The sequence below is a fragment of the Talpa occidentalis genome, unplaced genomic scaffold (assembly GCF_014898055.3).
Source record: "Talpa occidentalis isolate TD23 unplaced genomic scaffold, MPIMG_talOcc4v2.1 talOcc4.11, whole genome shotgun sequence".
NCBI classification, from domain to species: Eukaryota; Metazoa; Chordata; class Mammalia; order Eulipotyphla; family Talpidae; genus Talpa; species Talpa occidentalis.
Genome location: NW_023601104.1, coordinates 63,125,064 through 63,144,934, shown reverse-complemented (window position 1 = coordinate 63,144,934; position 19,871 = coordinate 63,125,064). Strand labels below are relative to the sequence as shown.

Sequence of the window (19,871 nt, the reverse complement as noted above, 5' to 3'; positions counted from 1 at the left end):
TATTCTGCATAAATCAGCTCTTAATTACACATGGCATTGAAAAAGAAAAGTGTTGATGAAAACAAAATGATGAAAAATAGTAATTATTTTGGAAATGTAATCCAAAAATACACTCAGAAGTATGTCAACACATTCTTCTGTCCTAAGTAATTAAATAACTAATACAGGCTCGCGTTTAGCGCCCCAGTGTTAACTAGGGTTATGGTAGGAAGTGCACAGGTTTCTGTAGATACTCAACTATTTAAATCAAATCTTGGCTGACCTTTAGTGAGTGCCCATTTGTCAAAGGCAGGCTTAAAGATAGCTTTTTTAATCTATTAGATATTTATTTAAAGACTTGAAGATTATCCAGCTGGAACTCCAGTGTGCCCAGGTATGAAATCCAATATCCACAAGTGAACATTCTCTTTCAAGACCTTTGCCATCCATAATCAATTCACAAACTGCCCTTCCCATTTGCACCCTTGGGCCAGGCTTCCTGAGCACCAGTTAAGAACTTATTTTCAATATGTTTAAACTTATTTGCAGTATGTCTAAAATTTTTAGTATAAAAACCCAGGGACAGATAAATGCCATTGATCCCAATGTGACATTCAAAAAGTCACCGATCTGAGCACCATATTCAGCAAATTCCTAGGCATGACCAAACTTGCTGCAAAACCAAAAAGGGAAAATCTGGGAACTAGGCCAAGATCCAGGGTTTCATTGTACAGCATTCAAGCCAACTCTGGTTTCAAAATACTTTTCAGATTGTTACTCCATGATTGGAATGTATTCCACATTACTTGGCCACAGATCATCATGAAGAAATACACTGCGGAATTGTGCTTGCATGTTGCTAGCTTTTTACAATAGGACTTTTTAATCCTTGGTAGGAAAATTTGTGTCGTTTTTGAATTTTTGTAAAATCTTCTAGTGAAAATACCATATAGTAGACATAAAGTTGATTAGAACTTTCCATTAAGTATAATCTTGAGCTAATCCCTTATCTTCTATCTTCCCTGCCTGTTTCTAAGGATGCTATGAAGAACTAATAAGGAGATATTTTATTTAAGGCATTGTTGTTATAAGCACAAGGACGACATGACTCAAAAGATTTGGCTAAGAATGATAAGCATTCAATGATAAACTTTTATAGGTGAGTATTCCTAAATAACCTTTTCATGTGATGCAATGGCAATAAAAATGCAAAAGGACTTTTTCAAAGCCAAACCATTTTTCAAGTTCATACAGAAACAAAAATAGTCAGGAAAGTTCTTAGGGAAATAGAAGAAGGGTAATTAGACTTACTCTAGAATAAAACACACTGTAAAGTTACTGTGATCAAAACACCTTAGTTATACTCTTTAAGGAGATAAGAAAGACCAATTGAATAAATTAATAAGTCCAGAAGTATATCAAATAGATAAATTTAGTGTATGATAAAGATGACATTTCAAATCACTTAGAGGGAAGAATCCAAATTAAAGGTGTGTGATAACACTTTTCGACTATGTGACTGACAAAGTTCAAAAGCTTAACAATATGCTAGGAAACAGGTACTCTCAAATGGAAACAGGTATTACTGATAGAAACATACACAGGTACAACCTATTTGGAGGGCAATTGGATAAAATCTATGAAAACTGAATCTGCACTTTCCCTTTAAGTCAGCAATTCTGCTTCTACAAATTTACTCATTAAATAGTCTCACACATGCAAAATGACCCACATATAAAGTATTTACTGCAGAATTATTGGTGGCAGCAAAAGATTAGAAGCAATATAAACATCCATTGATTGGCATTGGTAAAGTGAATGATGGTACCTCCATAAAGAAGAATGATATGCAACTTAAAGTAAAGATAAGATAGTTCTGTATGAAAAAATATGGAGCATTACCAAGGCCTATGGATAAATAAGAACCAAAATGCAGACCTCTGTGTATAGTGTAGTGTGTGTAGAATGCATGGTATGGGACGAGGGGATTGTGTAAAAATTTCTCCTCTGAAGGAGAAATAAGAAACTAGTCCTAGTGGTTTCCTCTACAAAAGAGGTGACTGAGGGACAGCCGTGAGAGGAAGAATCACCTTTAGCTAATAGTCTTTTGAATTTTTAATTGTACACATGAATTGCCTATCTTAAAGTGTGTTTTTGGTTTTTTGTTTTTTTTTTTAATAGTTGCACAGTATGAGGAACTTGAGCAGAGAGTTAACTATCTTGCCCTGATTTATCAAGTGGCAGAGACAAGTTTTATTTTATTTTATTTTTTTTTTTTTTTTTAAGATTTATTTATTTATTTATACAAGCACTGGGTACAGTCAGAAGCGCGGGAGGGTGAGAGAATTCACCAGAGCCAGAGCAGAGAGCAGAGCAGGCAGAAGGACTGAAGTACACTGCTGAGGGGAGCAGTGGGGGGCAGAAGAGGTCTGCACGCCATGTGGGACCCTCCTCCGGTGGCCGGGATGCAGCCGGGGATCGAACCAGCGCCGCAGAGACTGCGGGCAGCTTCACAACCCAGCGCTCAACCGCTGCGCCACCAGAGAGGCCCAAGTGTGTTATTTTTTAAGACAACAGGAATAAAATAATATGAGGAAGATCTGATAAGTTTATGCAACACTAAATACCATGGAATATAAATGTTCTTTATTTTCAGAGTATTGAGCAATATAAATATGACTACAGGCAGACATTGGGAAACTGTAGAGTGTTGGAAACAAAGGAAAAAAGTGTCTTACCAAGACACAGACTAATACAGGATCAAAATCTTTAAAAGTAGCAGGATTTAACTGTCCCAGCAGTCAGAAAGAACTTGAGCTACTAAAGTGTTCATCCAGACATGATACTAAGTCAAACCAATAACCTGAATAACTTAAAACCATAACACTTGTCCATGAGCCCTACCACTGAGAAGTCCAAAGATTTTAGGAACTAGTACTTAAATATGTTCAACAGGATTTAAATCAAGCACTCTCACAGGACCTAGAAACTCCATAATGAATTTGTTGTTGTGTTTTACCTTTGAAATACTTCTCTTTTTTGTAATTTTATTGAGATATGGTTGACTTACAGCACTGTGTACATTTTAGGTGTGCAGCACAAAGATTTGACTTGCATGTACTATGAAATGATTACCATAAATTTAGTTAACCACTATCATCTTATATAGAGACTGAAAAATAAAAAGAAGAAATATGTTTTTCTTTATAAAAACTCTTAGAATCTTTCAGCAACTTTCAAATAGAGGACAAAACAGTGTTAGCTATAGTCATGTTCTATTTTACATCCTCAGTACTTATTTATCTTATAATTGGAAGTTTATATACCTTTTGACTACATTCCAATTCCTTCCAACTCTGATAACCCCAAATCTGATCTTTTTTCCCATTTTGTTTTGTATTTTAGCTTCCACATATAAGTGAAGTCATGCAGCATTCATCTTTTCCTGTCTTGGTTCAATTAGCATAGTGCTCTCAAGGTCCAATTGTTGGTTGTAAATGACAGGATTTCTTTCTTTTGTCAGGCTAAATAATATTCCTCTGTGTGTGTGTGTGTGTGTGTGTGTGTGTGGTCCTCAGAAAAGTCATGACACATTTTTGCATAAACAACAGAAAATACATGTCATGACTTTTCCAACAACCCAATCACTGTATCTCCACTTATCCATCAATGGACATGTTTCCATGTTTTGGTTATTGAAAATAATGCTGCCATGAATGTGAGGATCAAGCTATCTCTTCAACATAGTGTTTTTGTTTTCTTTGGATGCATTCCCAGAAATGGGATAGCTGGATCAAATAGTAGTTCGATTTTTAATTTTTTGAGGACCCTCCATTCTGTTCTTCTTAGTGTCTGTCCCAATATACAGTCCTACCAACCACAGGATCGCCTTTCCTCCACATCCTCCCCAGCTCTTGTTATCTTCTGTCTTTCTGATGACAGCCACTCTAACAGGAGTGACATCTCATTGTGAGTTTGATTTGCATTTCCCTAATGATTAGTGATGTTGAGCACATTTTCATGGACATGCTGGCCAGTCATACATCTCTTTTAGGAAAATGTCTATTCAGATACTTTGCCCAATTTTTTTCTTGATTATTTTTATTTAGAAAAAGTGTACCTTATTAGAATATATGAAATATTAAAACCAAAATAAGACTTCATAGCAAAAGAAATATCATTAATCATATAGTGTATATTAAAAATTCTATTTGACATTGAATCCAAAAGCACAGCCCCCCCCACACCACACCCTCCGCCTCCTGGCACCAGCTCACCATGGTTGATCTCGCCATGAGTGATGGCACAGCCACTCTCACTCTGCTCCACAAGGTCCAGAATGTGCAAGGTCTACTTCATGGGCATCGATGCCCCCAGGCCATCTTTCCTTCCTTCATGGGAGCCTTTGCTCATTTTTAAATTAGATTATGTATTTTTACTATTTAGTTGTATGAGCTCTTCATGTATTTTGGATATTAACCCCTTCTCGGATATATGATTTACAGATACTTTTTATCAGTCCATAAGTTGTCTGTTCATTTTGTGATCATACATTTTTCTGTACAAAAGCTTTTTAATTTAATATAATCCCACTTTTTTTGTTCGTTTCATTGCCAAGAACCGTGTCAAGGAACATTTTCCCTATGTTTTCTTCTAGGTTGCTGTCCTTACATTTAAGTCTTTGATCCATTTCAAGTTAATTTTTTGAGAGGTATAAGGGTCTAGTTTTATAACTTTGCATAAGAATTGCCAGGTTTCCCAGAATCATTTACTGAAAAGTGTTTCCTTCATTGAAAAGACATTGAGGGCCTCAATGTGGCACAGCGGTTGGGTGCTGGGTTGCGAAGCTGCCCACAGCCTCTGCAGCGCCAGCTCCATCCTGGCCGCTGGGCAAGGGTCCCACGTGGCACGCAGACCTCTCCTGCCACCCGCTGCTCCCCTCAGGAGTGCACTTCATCAGTCTGCCTGTTCTGTTCCCCGCTCTGGCTCTGGTGAATTCTCTCACCCTCCTGCGCTTCTGACTGTACCCAGTGCTTGTATAAATAAATAATAAATAACTCTTAAAAAAAAAAAGGAAAAGACATTGAAATTGACTCTCATATCAAGTATTAGTTTGCCACATATGCAATGCTTTATTTCTGGACTCTCAATTTGTTCCATTGACACAGGTCTATGCGTCTGCTTTTATTCCAGTACCGTCCTATCTTGAGTAATTTAACTTTATAAAATTAAAATTAACTTTTAATTTTATAAAATTAAAATTAACTTTTAATTTTATAAAATTAAAATTAACTTTTAATGTTACAACGTTATAAAATTTTATAACATTATAAAATTAAAAATGAACCAGGAAGTGGGGTACCTCCATGTTAATCTTCTTTGTCAGGATTGCTTTGGTTATTCAGGATCCTTTGTGTCCCATATAAATTTTGGGATTGGTTTTTCTATTTCTATTTTTAAAAATAGCCTTGGAATCCTGATAGGGATTCCATTGAATTTATGGCTTTGAATAGTATGGGCATCTTAACAACATTACTTCTACTCAATGAACACAAGATACTCTTCCCATTTATTTGGCTCTTCTTTTATTTCTTAAATCAAAGTCATATAGGTTTCTTTTTTTAAATATATATATTTTATATAGTTTTCAGTGTAGATATCTTTTACTTCCTTGCTTATGCTTATTCCTAAGTATTACAAGCTGAAATAATCACGAGTGTGAAGCAAATTCAAAGTTTAGTAAAAGAGAACTTTATTGAAGAGGTTATTCAGAGCCAAACTGAGGACTGTGGCCCAGCGGATCTATATCAGATTTTCTGAGTGACTGGTCTCAGTTTTTGGCCTTAGTTATATAGGTAAGTTGTATGCACAGGAAGAATACATAAGTGTTTTTTTTTTTTCCTAACAAAGGAAAGAGGACATCTAGTTAATTTCTAACATTTTTAGTTAACTAACTAGTTAAAGGAGATGGGTTTCTAACAGATTTAGTTCATTGATAAAAGAGAATCACTGTTCATAACTTCAAAGCAATCCTTTGATCTTACAAAGTTGATTTACTGAGCATTGTCTGTGCTCAGGGAGTTGTAAGGACCAGAGATTATTTGAATCTTTTATTCTAAAATTACTCCTCTTGATATAAGGGTGGAGTCATGCTTCTTCTAGCAACTTATAAACATGACGGGGGCAGGCTCGGACCGTGGATTCTCCAGAAGTTTCCATTGCTTTGCACCAAAGGGTTCTTAACAGCAAGACAAATCCATTGTCTTATGGACTCCTACAGGCTCTGAGGTGTCCCTGCCAAGAAGGAGAAGACCTTCTCCATATGTAGAATTTTATTTTTGGCTCTCAGTGTTTTCTAGTTTTTGGTGCTGTTATAATTGAGATTTTTTTTTTCCTTTTTCAGATAATTCATTGTTAGTGTATAGAAACGCCACTGATTTTTGTATGCTAATTTTGTCTTGCGACTTTACTCAATATTTTTATCAGAGCTAACTTTTTTTGTGGAATTTTAGGATTTTTCTATATCTAAAATCATGTCATCCACAAATAGAGACAATTCTTCCTTACAGTTCAGATTCCATTTATTTCTTTTTCTGAAATATTTCTTGTTTCTTTTATGTAGTGAAAAATGTTAGGCAAAGGGGAAAATCTACCCCTAGTGGCTGTGAAATCTGGTTCTTCCAATGATGAAGAAGCAGCGCATATGTAAGATTACAACTGATTATAGCCACTTCTGCCTTCTAAGGACAATACAGTAACTCCTACCAGGGAAATATCTTCTCCAGTATTTACATGGCAAAGAAAAATTTTTGTCAGTAATTTCCTTTGGAGCTTAAGGTCCACATCCCTTAGATGATCCATTGTTTTACAAAGCATACTAATAAATTTTGGGATATGCAAACATAGGCCTAGAAAAGATCAAAACAGTTCTGTGTATGAAGAGAAATAAGTTGATAAGTAGAGAACCCTAAAACCTAAGTTTAAGGCAGGAAGAAAAAAGCATGTCAAAGGGAAAGGAAAACCAAGCCACCTAATTCAATAGTTTGCTCCATACACAAATGCCTTCTGTGAATAATTTAAGAAGGACTGAAAGGGCAAGAGCTAACATTCCTCATCTGGGACAAAGCAATGCAGAGCAGCAACAGCTCATGGTGAAGCAGAACAGTTGATAGCTGAAATTAATTCTCCAAATCCTGAGGAATATGCATAAATTACCCAAATTTCCTTGAGGCGAGCCACAAGTGGACAAGTGAATGTTCTTTGAATTTCAAAGGAGAAGGTAACCCTGTGACATGTGGACTATAGGTCACTCCACTCAGGACCTGCAGATTGTGAAATAGCCATTGCATTTGTATTTCAACAGCAGTTAGCAGGCACAAAGGGAGTGTTTGGAATTCTCCACTCCTTCCTCTAAGAGTAAACTTTCAGAGCTTTAAACTAACCTAGTCTTCAATTCTTGGTCAGGAAATCAGATTTCCTAAGACCTCTAATTTCTCTGTGATTTGTAAAAATACATGTTTACTCCAAAGAACTTCTTAAATTCACTTTCCAAAAAAAAAAAAAAAATCCCATGCATGTACTCATAAAAATCTTTCCGCATTATGTTCTAATCCTTTCATGAATTAGTTTACATTTAAGTCTGTTGGTCTAACTCAACTATATTTTGGCATTAGAATGAAGTTGGTTTTTTTCCCCACAAGGTCACTCTTCCTTTTAAATTTTATATATATTTTTATATCATTCCTCATTTTTGTAAAATGTATGCTTTCTCATCTCAGTTATAGTCCCCATTTAATTCCTACCACCAATTCACCTGTGTACCATCACCATAGTCCTTTGTGCTCTTTCCACCCCTGTTTTGATCCTACTCCCCTCTCTCCCCACTGTAGAATGTCACTGGTTTATAGTTGCCTGTTGATTCTGATGTTTACTTTATTATAATTACTTTTTCCCCCAGATCACTTATTTAGATCCTCTACATTCCTCCTAAAAGTGTAACCATCTTGTATTTTTCTTTTTTTTTTTTCTGGTTTATTTCACTGATCATGATCCCTTCCAACTCCATCCATGTTGCTGCAAATGGCATGAGTTGATCTTTTTTGATTGCTGAGTAATATTCCATTGTGTATATGTACCACATCTTGATTGAGTCATCTATTTTTGGGCATTTGGATGGTTTCCATAGCTTACCTATTGTGAATAGTGCTGTAATAAACATAGGAATGTTTCCTTTTGGGTAAGTATATATTTACCTGTCTTATGGTTTACTTTGCAATTGTTAATAATTCATTTTTCCTGAGCACAGCAATAGAAATTTAAAATGCCAGTTTTAACTGGTTTCCTTTAAAATGGCATTTCTCTGTTCCCTTAATTCCCAATAAATTATTATATAATGATTCAGCTATTATATGAAGATCAAGTAAGAATCTCCCTGCTAAAATAGTTGTTTTATCTATTAATTTATTTTCTAAATACCTAGCAAATATTTCCTATTTGTGTGGGTCAGTTAGTTCCATTCCTTTTAGTTCAATTCAACCATCATTAACCAGATGCTTGCACTGTCCTAGGTGCTGGAGAGAAGAAAAAAACATGCCAGGCCTCTTCTCCACAGCTGCTCACCCCTATCCCAAGGACATCACAGCCTGTTCTACTGGTACATACTGCTCTTCTAGCCTCAATCAGACTTTGCATAAATATGTGTCACAAGACACGATAGAGAGAAGGAGGGATGGCTCAGTCCCAGATCATTTGCCTTAAGTAAAAAAACCATGAACAAAAGTTAAACTGGTTAATATGCATGCTTAATAGTCAGAAGGATTCCTACAGTGCTGTTACTTGTAGCAACCCTCATGAGCTTGAATGAAGCTCTTGTTTGACTCTCTAAATCCTGCCATTATTGAATCCCCAGATTCTATTTCCCAGAGAGAAGCCTTAGTTCTGAGTGCTTTGCCAAGAACTAAAAATGGGGAGGCTTCAATTTCCCCACAATTCTCACTGCCAGTGAATCCTGGGAGTGGTAAAACCCTTTTACAGACAAGCTAGTAAATGAGTTGAATTACTTTCAGAGATTTTGATTTCTTACAAATGCAAAATATCTTCAATTATTTCAGTTCTACATTCCCTGTAGAAGTTGGAAGAAATGTGCAAATAACATATGCATGCATAATACGATTTTTTCTTTCTTGTAATTGTGTTAATTCAAAATGCCCATACATTATCTTACAGGATTCTCTGATGATGGAAATTGTCTTAGACTTATTATGAATTTGCAAGGAAAAAATAGGTCTTTGGGCTTATAACTCATTGGAACACATTGAAACCAGAAGGAAAAGTAATAATATAGAATACCTTTGGGATATTTCACTAAAGTTAGTTCTTGTATTTCTCCTAGGATGGAATAGGTAAGTCATCTAGAGTCTCTGGAACTGTTAGTTTCTGAACACTGTTCGGGGAAGAGGGTAGCGGTACCCCACAAATAAGAGCCCCAAGAGAAAAGTGTTTACTAAGTCTGCTTGGAGCCCAGGAAGTGGTCCCTACAGACTCATGCTAGTAATAGAAGTTAGTGTCCCTGAAAATCACATTTCTCAATCTACTTCCATTTGGAAAGTCTCAGTTCTTACTTTCTCTCACTTTTGTGATATCCACACAGAACACAGGACTTGTGTGTATGTATGTCAGGGGGTTAATTTTTTAGGCCATTTAGTATCTGTCTTTCTATCATTACCTTTTCATGAAATTAGCTCAGTGGTAATTAACAGAATAGTAGACTATCACTCCTAAGACTTTTCTAAGTCAAATTTCCCTGACTCCTCATATAAAGACTCAGTGCTTTCCAAGTCATTCTCCCACTAGACATATTTAAATTTGTCTCTGTCTGCCTTAAAACATGTTGAACAGGAAGATATATTCTAGTCGTAGCTAGCAAGAGATGGAGAATGAAGCCATAAGCCTCTGACCTTCCTTGCCCTCTCTACTCCCCTCCCCCCTTCTAATACAACTCATCAGCACTGATCACACATCTATTGCACTAAGATAAGATCCCTCCATCTTTTTCACACACATTGCTACGTATCCAGTTCTTCCCAGTTGATGTTTGGATTCTGAACTCAGATATATTGTACTTGTCAAGGATCTTTTTTTTTTTTTTTAAAGATTTATTTAATTATACTAGCACTGGGTACAGTCAGAAGTGCGGGAGGGTAAGCGAATTCACCAGAGCCAGATCAGGGAGCAGAGCAGGCAGAATGACAAAGTACACCACTGAGGGGAGCAGCGGGAGGCAGAGAGGTCTGAGCACCCTGTGGGACCCTCGTTCAGTGGCTGGGGATCAAAGCAGCGCTGCAGAGGCTGCAGGCAGCTTCGCAACCCAGCGCTCAACTGCTGCGCCACCAGGGAGGCCCAAGGATCTTAATTATAAATAACAGAAGCCAACTATACAGTTCCTTAAGTAAAAATGAAATGTATTATATGGGTATCTGGTTGCACCAAAAATCAAAGAAAGGTGGGAATGGCTCAGATAGAACCAGTTGTGCCACTCAACAACAGAGCACTCACCACCACAAGGCTGGCACTGCCATATGGGTCAAGCACCATCCTTGTGCTGTCACTGGACATGCACCTCACCCTTCTAGGCTCTCCTTCCTGTAGAGTCACCCTGAAGCATCCCTAATAGACCTAGTGTTGTCATCAGCCCCTCAGGATGTAAAGTACCAAGTGGCAGCATTTGATTGACTGTGCTTGGATCTGGTCCTTGTTCAGGCTCCTAGGGGGAGAACTGCCCTTTTGGTCTCCGTTGTGGAGGACAGGGTAGCTTCCTGTAGGGTAAGGTAAAAGTATCAGGCTTTTCTGCCCTCCCACCATTAGGATAGATGACGGATCTGTGGTCCTGAATGCATGCCTGATGGCGGGCACCTGGAGTAGGGTGTGGGCATATGTAGATGGGATTCATCTGGGCTAAGGCTGGGCTTATAAGGGTGGTATCACGGAGACACCAGCAGGAACAGAGAAGCCGAGAGAGAGACAGAGCCATGAGAAGAGCAGAGCGACCGTGACAGAAGGCCGGAGAGCCCAGGGTGAAGACTTGCTGGGGGCTGGGAAGCCTGCCAGCCTCCCGGGCCCCCAGCGCCCCTGCCTGCCAAGTACCTGGTAATCCCAATAAAAGCCACTGAGGGCTCTGGAACTCTGACTCCTCCCTTACCCCCACGTCTGCTGGGATCATAGAAAACCTGCTCAGTGTCCCTCCTGCCCTTAGACTTCCCTAATATTGTTTTAGGATTCCTCCCAAATACGCCCCAAAAAGCTTTAGGATTCTGAACAACCCACTTTGTAAATAGCTACAATCTATAAATTTTCATCTTGTTAATCTGGGTTCATCCCTTGAGAGCAGTATTTTTCAAGTCATGAGTCAAGCCATCCAGTTAGTTTTCATTCCGAGGTTTCTGCTGCTACACACCTTCTAAACGAGTCTTTGTCTTTCTCTAGCCTCAGTCAAAAGATAGGATAAGATAGGGTCTGATGGATGCACTGTGATCAGGTTTCCCTGATCACATTAATCTTTGAGAAATGATTGTTCAGCCAGCTATGGTTCTCCTAGTTACCTAATCACCCAGTAGACACAACTCCACCCTCCCACACAAATAACAGATATTAGGAGGGGTTTTATCAGATGCCTTGCAAAAATTGAGATATATCAGGTCTCCACCTGTATTCTTATCTATTAATCTATTTAACCTTTCAATTAGCTAAGCGGTAGCCACCAAAACCATGGACATAATAAGGTCAGACAAGAAGGATTTAAAACTTTTTTTCTATTCTTTATATCCCAAAGGTAATAGGACTTAAGATAAATGATTGAACTTTGGGAGATAAATATTAACTTTGTAGTATTTTTAATTATGTTTTTCTTTTTATTTTTTACTCAATAGATCAACTATAATTAAAGATGAAATTGATTTTCCTCTCATCTTAGAAGAAGACTGTTTAAGGTAAATCTTCCTTATCACATCAAAGTAGTAAGTTCTGTGACAGTTTTCTTTCATATGACTTAAAGTTTTTCTTGCCATTTTTCTGTAAGTTTGAATTCATTAATATGATATTTATCTTTAGCATTAAAAAAATAGAGGCTATTAGAGACATCCAGGTATCAAGATACCCCAATGCCTAATGAAATGAACACCTAGCTTTTTTAAGTAGTAAAACAAATATTTGCCTGTGATATCAATTATCAAACAAAGAAAAGGGACTTCATGAAATACCGTGAATTTCAATAACTAATTATCAAGTAAGGCTCTTGAGCCATATCTATTACTAATTATAAATCCCAGCTAATCCTGATTGTCAAATAATCTGAAACAAAAATTTCCTCCCCCATCCCCACCCCATGAAAAGCTTACAGCCTCCAACTGAGTGAAATAAAACTGGTACAGGATATTAACAAGATTTCGGAATAGCAGAGCAAAATATTCTAAGACTACATATTACCCAGTTCATGTCTATCTCCTCCACTGTCTGCCATCACCTCAGGTCACAGAAAAGCATGAAGACACAAAATTTCTAATCTTTAAACTATAGCAAAGAGAAGAAAACAAACTAGAATAAACTGGTTTCATACATTTTAGAGGGGAAAAAAGTCCTGGTTCAAAGCAAATAGAAAGTTGAAAATACAGAATCAAAAAAATTATAAAGCAATTTTACAAATATACCTTTTTTTAAACATTTCAAAGAAAAGGGCATAGCATGATAAATAAAGGGTTCAACTTAGACTAACCCAAGAAACAAAGGGATTGCCTATAAGTGCTTTATACTACAAAATAATTTAAGATCATGAATTAAATAAAACAAGCACTAAAATACCCTATGTTAAAAAAAAAGAAGAAAAAAGCAGAATTAACTGAAAGAAAATAAGGGCAAGATACCCTAACTACAAAACTAGTTAATAAGGAATGTTACAAGTTTGTCAATATAAAATAATATAAATTTTGGGGAGAGGAGATATGAAAATGGAAGAATGTGTGAGAATGTTATTATCCTCATCTTTTATAGAAGGGGATCAATTAATGCATTGAAACGTGATTCAAAAACACATAATGGGGCCTCCCCAGTGGCGCAGCGGTTGAGCGCTGGGTTGAGAAGTTGCCCGCAGCCCCTGCAGCGCCAGTTCGATCCCCGGCTGCTCCCCGGCCACCAGAGGAGGGTCCCACATGGCGCGCAGACCTCTTCTGCCGCCCGCTGCTCCCCTCAGCAGTGTACTTCGGTCCTTCTGCCTGCTCTGCTTCCCGCTCTGGCTCTGGTGAATTCTCTCACCCTCCCGCGCGTCTGACTGTACCCCGTGCATGTACAAATAAACAAAACAAACAAATAAACAAATAAATAAAAACATGCCTCTATTAAAAAATAAATAAATAAATAAATAAATAAAAATTAAAAAAAAAACACATAATGACCTTCAAAATCTGTCTTCATCTTAAAGAGATCTCCTAGGAGCCAATGTGTCTCATAAAAAGGAAAAAATTTGTTGGAAATCTAGCAGTTCTTTCCATTACATTTTTATTTGTTTTCTGTTAAATCCATGTTGTTTTCTTCTATGAAGTACAAGTAAAACTAAATTGAATATTATAATTTATTTGCTAGTAAAAGATCCTTAACAGATGATAATACCATGTCTATCAGGTTAGGACAATATGGGTGAATGCTAAATACTGTTGACCCTCTGAAGAAAAATAATACAGTTATTTCATTGGATTCATATCTACTAAGCCAATAGTTTTATGCTTTGCATAATATATATACCAAAAGTCATCACACTGATTACTTAAAATGAGTATCTTTTATTTTATGTAAATTTACCTTGATAAAGTTTATTTAAAAGAATATTTTAAATGATGCGCCATTGGAGTCTGCAAGAGGAGCAGGGAAGAAATAAAGGTGGAGATGAGTAAGCAAGGCTTTGTCCTCCCCCACCTCCCACTTGGGCAGTTTCATGGTTAGTTCTTTTGCATAAAAACTTCAACATGGGGTTCCATGGTTTTAAGAAAGAAAGAATCCCAAAGAAGGTACATGAAAAACCAACAGTAGGAAATGATGCTCTTGTTTCTAGTCATTAGGGAAATGCAATTAAGGCCACAAAAAAGATGTCACCTGACACATAGTAGGATGGCAAGCTTCAAAGAGACCAAGAGGTAACAAATGTTGGAGAAGATGTGGGGAAAAGGGAGCCACTGTGAACTGTTAGGGAATGTAATTGGTACAGCCAATTACTGTATGGAGGATCCTCAGATTAAAAAAGAAAAAGAACTGCCACATGATCCAACAATTCTACTTCTGGGCACATATCCAAAGGAAATGAAAAACTGTGTCCAAGAGGTAGCCCCACCCTGTGTTCACAGCAGCGTTGTTTACAAAGGCTAGACATAGAAAAACCCATATGTCCACCGATGAATGAAGAAAGAAATTGTGATATTTGTACCTACAGTGGAATATTATTCAGTCATATAAAAGGGAATCCTACCATTTGTGACACCCTGAATGGAACTTGAAGGCATTATGTTAAGTGAAATAAGTCAGACAGAAAGAAAATATCCTCTCACTTATATGTAGAATATAGAAAAAATCATGGAAAAAGATCATACTTGTGATTATCAGAGGTGAAGTTGAGGAGGAAGAGGACTAGAGGAAGATGGTCAAAAGGTACAAATTTCCATGCAAATGGCCAACAGACATATGAAAAAATGTTCAACATCACTTGTAATCAGGGAAATGCAAATCAAAACTACCATGAGATACCATCTCACACCAGTGAGAATGGCACATATTAAAAAAACTAGCAACAACAAATGTTGGCGAGGGTGTGGAGAAAAAGGAACTCTTCTGCACTGTTGGTGGGAGTGCAAACTGGTCCAACCACTATGGAGAGCTGTGTGGAGATTTCTGGACCTACTAAACATAGAGCTTCCATATGATCCAGCAATTCCACTCCTAGGTATTTACCCAAAGGACACAGAAACATCAATTCCAAAGAACACCTGCACCCCTATGTTTATAGCAGCACTGTTTACAATAGCTAAGCTTTGGAAACAGCCCAAATGCCCAAAAATAGATGACTGGATCAAGAAGATGTGGTACATATATACCATGGAATATTACTCAGCATTCAAAAAAGATAAACACATGCAATTTGCAGCAACATGGATGGCGCTGGAAGGGATCATGCTCAGCAAAATAAGCCAAAAAGAAAAAGAAAAATACCGGATGGTCTCACTCATAGCAGGAATCTAGAAAACTTAAATAAGGGATCAGGAAAATGAATAACTATAAGAAAGTGAAAATCAAAATCAACAAAAAACTATGAACCAGAGACACTTTTTGGGGGGTGGGGGCCGGGAGGGGAGGGATTGGGATTAGAATGGGGCATGTGCAGTTGTATGGGGGAATATAAAAATAAAATTTATTATTTAAAAAAAAAAAAGGTACAAATTTCCAGTGTAAGATAAATAAGTGCCGGGGATGTGATATACAATATGATAACTGTACCTAACGCTGCTGTATGATACATGGAAAAGGTGTTAGGAAAGTAGATCCTAAGAGTTCTCGTCACATGGAGAAATTTTTTGCTTTGTTATTTTCTTCTCTTTTTTTGTATCTCTATGAGAAGATTAGCTGAAGATATTAGCTGAAACTATTATACTAATAGTTTCACAATATATAAAAATCAATCCATCATGCTTTATATCTTAAACTTATACAGTGAGGATAATCAATTATTTCACAATAAAACTCAAACAAAAAATTTAGTCTGAAAGAAAAAAACAGTACTGTTTTAAAAGTAGATGTCAGTTGACCTGACTGTAAACTTAAATTGTATACAGCTGCAGTGGTGGGAAGGCAGGATAAGCTAATAAAAGATCCTTCCAGTGAATGAAAGGTAAGCTAATATTTGAAACAAACAACATTTCTGGATGAGACACACACTTCTGCTTTCCAGAGCAGCTTCAACCCAGTCCCTCCCAGACAGATGGAGGTGGTGTCCAGATGGTGTGTGGTGCTTCTGGATGTGTGAATGGGCCTCACTGGGACTTGGACAAACCCCTAACTTGGCCTCCACAGCACCCCCCAACCCTGCTCAAGTTACCAAGCAGGCCCAGGCCTGGTAGCGGCTGGCTCGGTCCACACAAAACCTCTTCAGTTTTCCTAACAGTTTTCCTCTCATCCTGAAAATATTTTGGCAGCTGTGGGGCCTCTTTGTCTTCAATTTGCCTAGTGCTTTGAGCCACAGGGGAGTCCCAAAACCATGCAGAACATCCAGGAATGCAAAGCATTTGCTATGAGTCACAGCTGCAGAGATGCCAGAAAGGGCTGTTCAGACATAGAGAGGGAAGGAGGGAGGGGGTCAGTCAAGGCAGCTGCAGAGCTTGAGTCACAGGCTGGACTCAGGGAAGAGGAGCAGCAGCCTGGCTGGAATGGGGCAAGGAAATAATGAGGAAAAGACTCTTCCTCTGAAGCTCCTCCACCTGCTTTGCATGGCACCGTCAGCTCTCCCTAAACATTTCACAGGGAAAACAACCTTCAAATGTAGTGGATAGCAAGTTGGTTTTTGGGAAATGATTCATGACCGTCCTCTAACCAATAATCATAAAGGGCTGTGTCCTCTAGGCTTTGCAATACACTATTTTAAGATACATGTTAAAAAATGCAGTGGATGGTCTCTTAATTTATGCCAACTCTGCCAGAAAGTACAGCTTCCTTTTAAGACCTGGAGAGAGCATTTGGGTGTCAAAATATTACCTCTTTTTAATTTTTATTAAAAATAACTACAACTAGATGATACATTCAGGGAATTCATCCAAAATATTTTTAAAACAACATCTGCCCTCCCCAGCCACCTCACTCTCCAACCTGAAAGCAAGCACTGTTAACTTTATCCTTGTGTAATTTTCCAGAAGAGTTCTTTGCATGGACAAGCATGTCTGATATATGTAAATTTTTGTACTAATAGTATACATTACACAACATCCTATTCTTTGTTTAGAACAGCCTTGGAAACTTACCTATCAGTGCAAACAGAGCGCTACTGCTTATTTGTTCATTTTAACCAGGTATTTAAACAGTAACTTATAAATCCACAGGCTGGTTATTTCCCATCCTTCCCAACTGCAAACTGTGATTCAGTGAATACCTTTGAACAGATATCACAGGCAGATAATTTCTACTGCTAGAAATACTATGTTATATTTTGACAGTTATTTTGTCAAATTGCCCTCCATATAAATTACTAATTAATACATGCATGAAAGTATCTGTTTCCCCTATTCCTTAGCACAGGATTATCAAACTATTTTTAAACTTGCAAATTGAGAGGTTAGAAGATGGTATCTCATTGTAATTTTAATTTGGTTTCTTCTTAATTCAAGTGAAGTTGAGTATCTTTACCTGGGTTTAAGAGCCACTGGTATTTTCTGTTCTGTAAACTCTGTTCTCTGATCGTTCTCTTTCGAATTGTTTGTTTTGATTCATTGAATTCTATTAAGAATAATAGCCTTTTGTCAGTGTATAGATAGGAAATTTTTTTTTTAAGATAGGAAATTTTTTTCTGGTTTGTTTTTTCTTCCCTCCATACTCATGATGGTTATTTCATACAGAACTCTTCAATTTTATGCTGTTGAGTTAATTTTTGCAGCCTGGCATCTGGAAAGTTTGGTAATTTAGATAGTATTTCCCCTGAAATTAGGAAAATTTCCCCATATATTCTACTCTAAGACTTATTATTTTGTTTAGCATTTAAATCTGTGATCCAGGGCCTCCCCTGGTGGTGCAGCGGTTGAGCGCTGGGCTGCGAGGATGCCCGCAGCCTCTGCAGCACTGGTTTGTTCCCCAGCCGCCGGCGAGGGTCCCACAAAAAAAAAAAAAAAATCTGTGACCCAGCTGGAATTTATTGTAGTGTGGGATGAGCAGGGCTCCATCTTTCTCCAGATGGCTATCCAGTTGTTCCAGTGTCCTTTATTGAATAATCTAATCCTCACCTATTGAGCTGCAATGCTACCTTAATCCAAAATTGTTTCCATATATAATTGTATAGTAGCTAGTTATTGCTACATAACAAATCACCACAAATTTAGTGAATTAAAACCTCACAGTTTTTTGTGGGTCAGGAATCTAGTCACAGGCTAGTTGGGTCCTCTGCTCCAGGACCTTCACAATACTGCAATCCCAGTGTCAGCCAGGCTGGTCCTACCTGAGTCTCAGCTGGAGATGGATTTGCTTCCATGTTCATGTGACTGTTGTAAGTCAGTTTATTGTAGGTTGTCAGATTGACGGTCTTAGCTCTCTGACCTCCATGTCTGTCTCCGATAAAGAATTGGTGAGGGCTGCCTGAGTCTCTAGGAGTGAGTTTGCCCATTGCGCTGTAGACCACTCTGAACAGTTCCTGAGCTAGCCCAGATGAAATTATCTGAATGAGTGACTGGAGGCCCAGCACTGGGCTGGACCTGCAGCAGTGAGCAGAATGGGCAACCTCAACATTGTCAAGGGAATCTTGTTTCATCTCATGGTTTGTTGATGTTTGCATCTTAAGGATCCTTTCCCCCACACATAGGTCACAATGATCTTTATCATTTTTTCTATAGGCTTCATGACAGTTTTGAAAAGAGGTCTTAACCCAATTGGAACCAACATTTGTCTATGCAATTTGTGGAAATTCAGTTTTATTTTTCTCAATATAATGAGCCGATTAGTACATAGAGTAAATAGTCCATCCTTTTCCACACTAATATGTGGGACCAGCTTCTGATCTAAATTCTGTTCTGTCTCTGAGTCATCTGTTATTTTGTCCCAATTGTCCATTTTGTCTATTCTTGAACCATTACCATGGTGTTTGAATTATCATGGCTTAGTAGTAGGTCTTAAATAGCTCCTGTTTGCCTTTCTTTTTCAAAATAAAAACTTGGTTTTCCAAATAAATTTTATAATAAGTTTTCAGTGTTTCTCAAAAAGCAAATTAATAATGAGAATAAAGCTGTCAGAAGTTGACAGAATTTTGACGGAAGTTGGATTTAGTTTATAGATTTGGAGAGAATCTGCATTTACATAATATTAAGGGTTTCTATTCATGAGCATGAAATACCTTTCCATTTATTCAAATCTAGTTTTCTGTCCTCTATTAGAGTTTAAAGTTTTTCCATATGGAGCACTCATGTATTGTTTATTTCTGTATGTTTTAATAGCTTGTTTTGCTACTACAAAATTTGTCTTATTTTTCTATTATATTATTTCTAGATGTATATTGTTAGTATAAAGAAATGATATTGATTTTTTTCTCCTATTACTTATTCATATCTTACTGAGAACAGGTTCTATAGATTCTTCCCTGGGAAGAGATTTTTCATAGGGAGAAAAGGAAAAAGTAAAAGATCATGAAGTTATAGGCATTCCAAGAAGTCAAAAGCACAGCTAGATGGGTCTTCTGCTCCAAGGTCTTTGGCAATGCTGCAATCCAAGTGTCAGCCAGGGCTGGGGCCATCCGAGGCTCAGCTAGGGAGGATTTGCTTCCATGTTCTCAAGAGAGTTGCTGGGTGCTTTAGAAACCAAATTTATTGCTTCATCTTTTTCCCTGTATTATTGTAGAATTATCCTACTCTAGCCCACAGGCCAGCCTCCTCAGAAAGCTGCCATCCTGTAACTAGTTACACCATCAGAATATCTCTACACCAATTAGTAGTTAGCAGAAGGGGATGGAAGAAGGGTAGGTAAACCAGGCCAGAGGGGATAATTGTATAGTGAAGGATAGAACTGAATTTTTACAGTTGAACTTAATGTAATATATAATACACACGTTGGTTTTCAACGATACACATTTGAAAGTTCTATGTTATAGTGCAATGATCCTTCAAAAAAAAATCCTA

The 19,871-nt window shown here is 37.6% G+C and overlaps 1 long non-coding RNA gene across 2 annotated transcripts in view; it reads left to right on the top strand.

Moving 5' to 3' along the window:
* The first annotated feature begins 882 nt into the window (after nt 1-882).
* LOC119239100 (uncharacterized) overlaps nt 883-19,871 on the top strand; it is a 44,724-nt gene continuing 25,735 nt past the window's right edge. Inside the window, exons 1-4 of one of the 2 annotated variants that reach the window (XR_008550028.1) lie at nt 883-1,138; nt 8,547-8,632; nt 9,205-9,380; nt 11,904-11,963. This is a non-coding gene — a long non-coding RNA (uncharacterized LOC119239100). The remainder of the gene's footprint in view (nt 1,139-8,546; nt 8,633-9,204; nt 9,381-11,903; nt 11,964-19,871) is intronic. The other variant, XR_005123747.2, reaches the window with a different exon arrangement.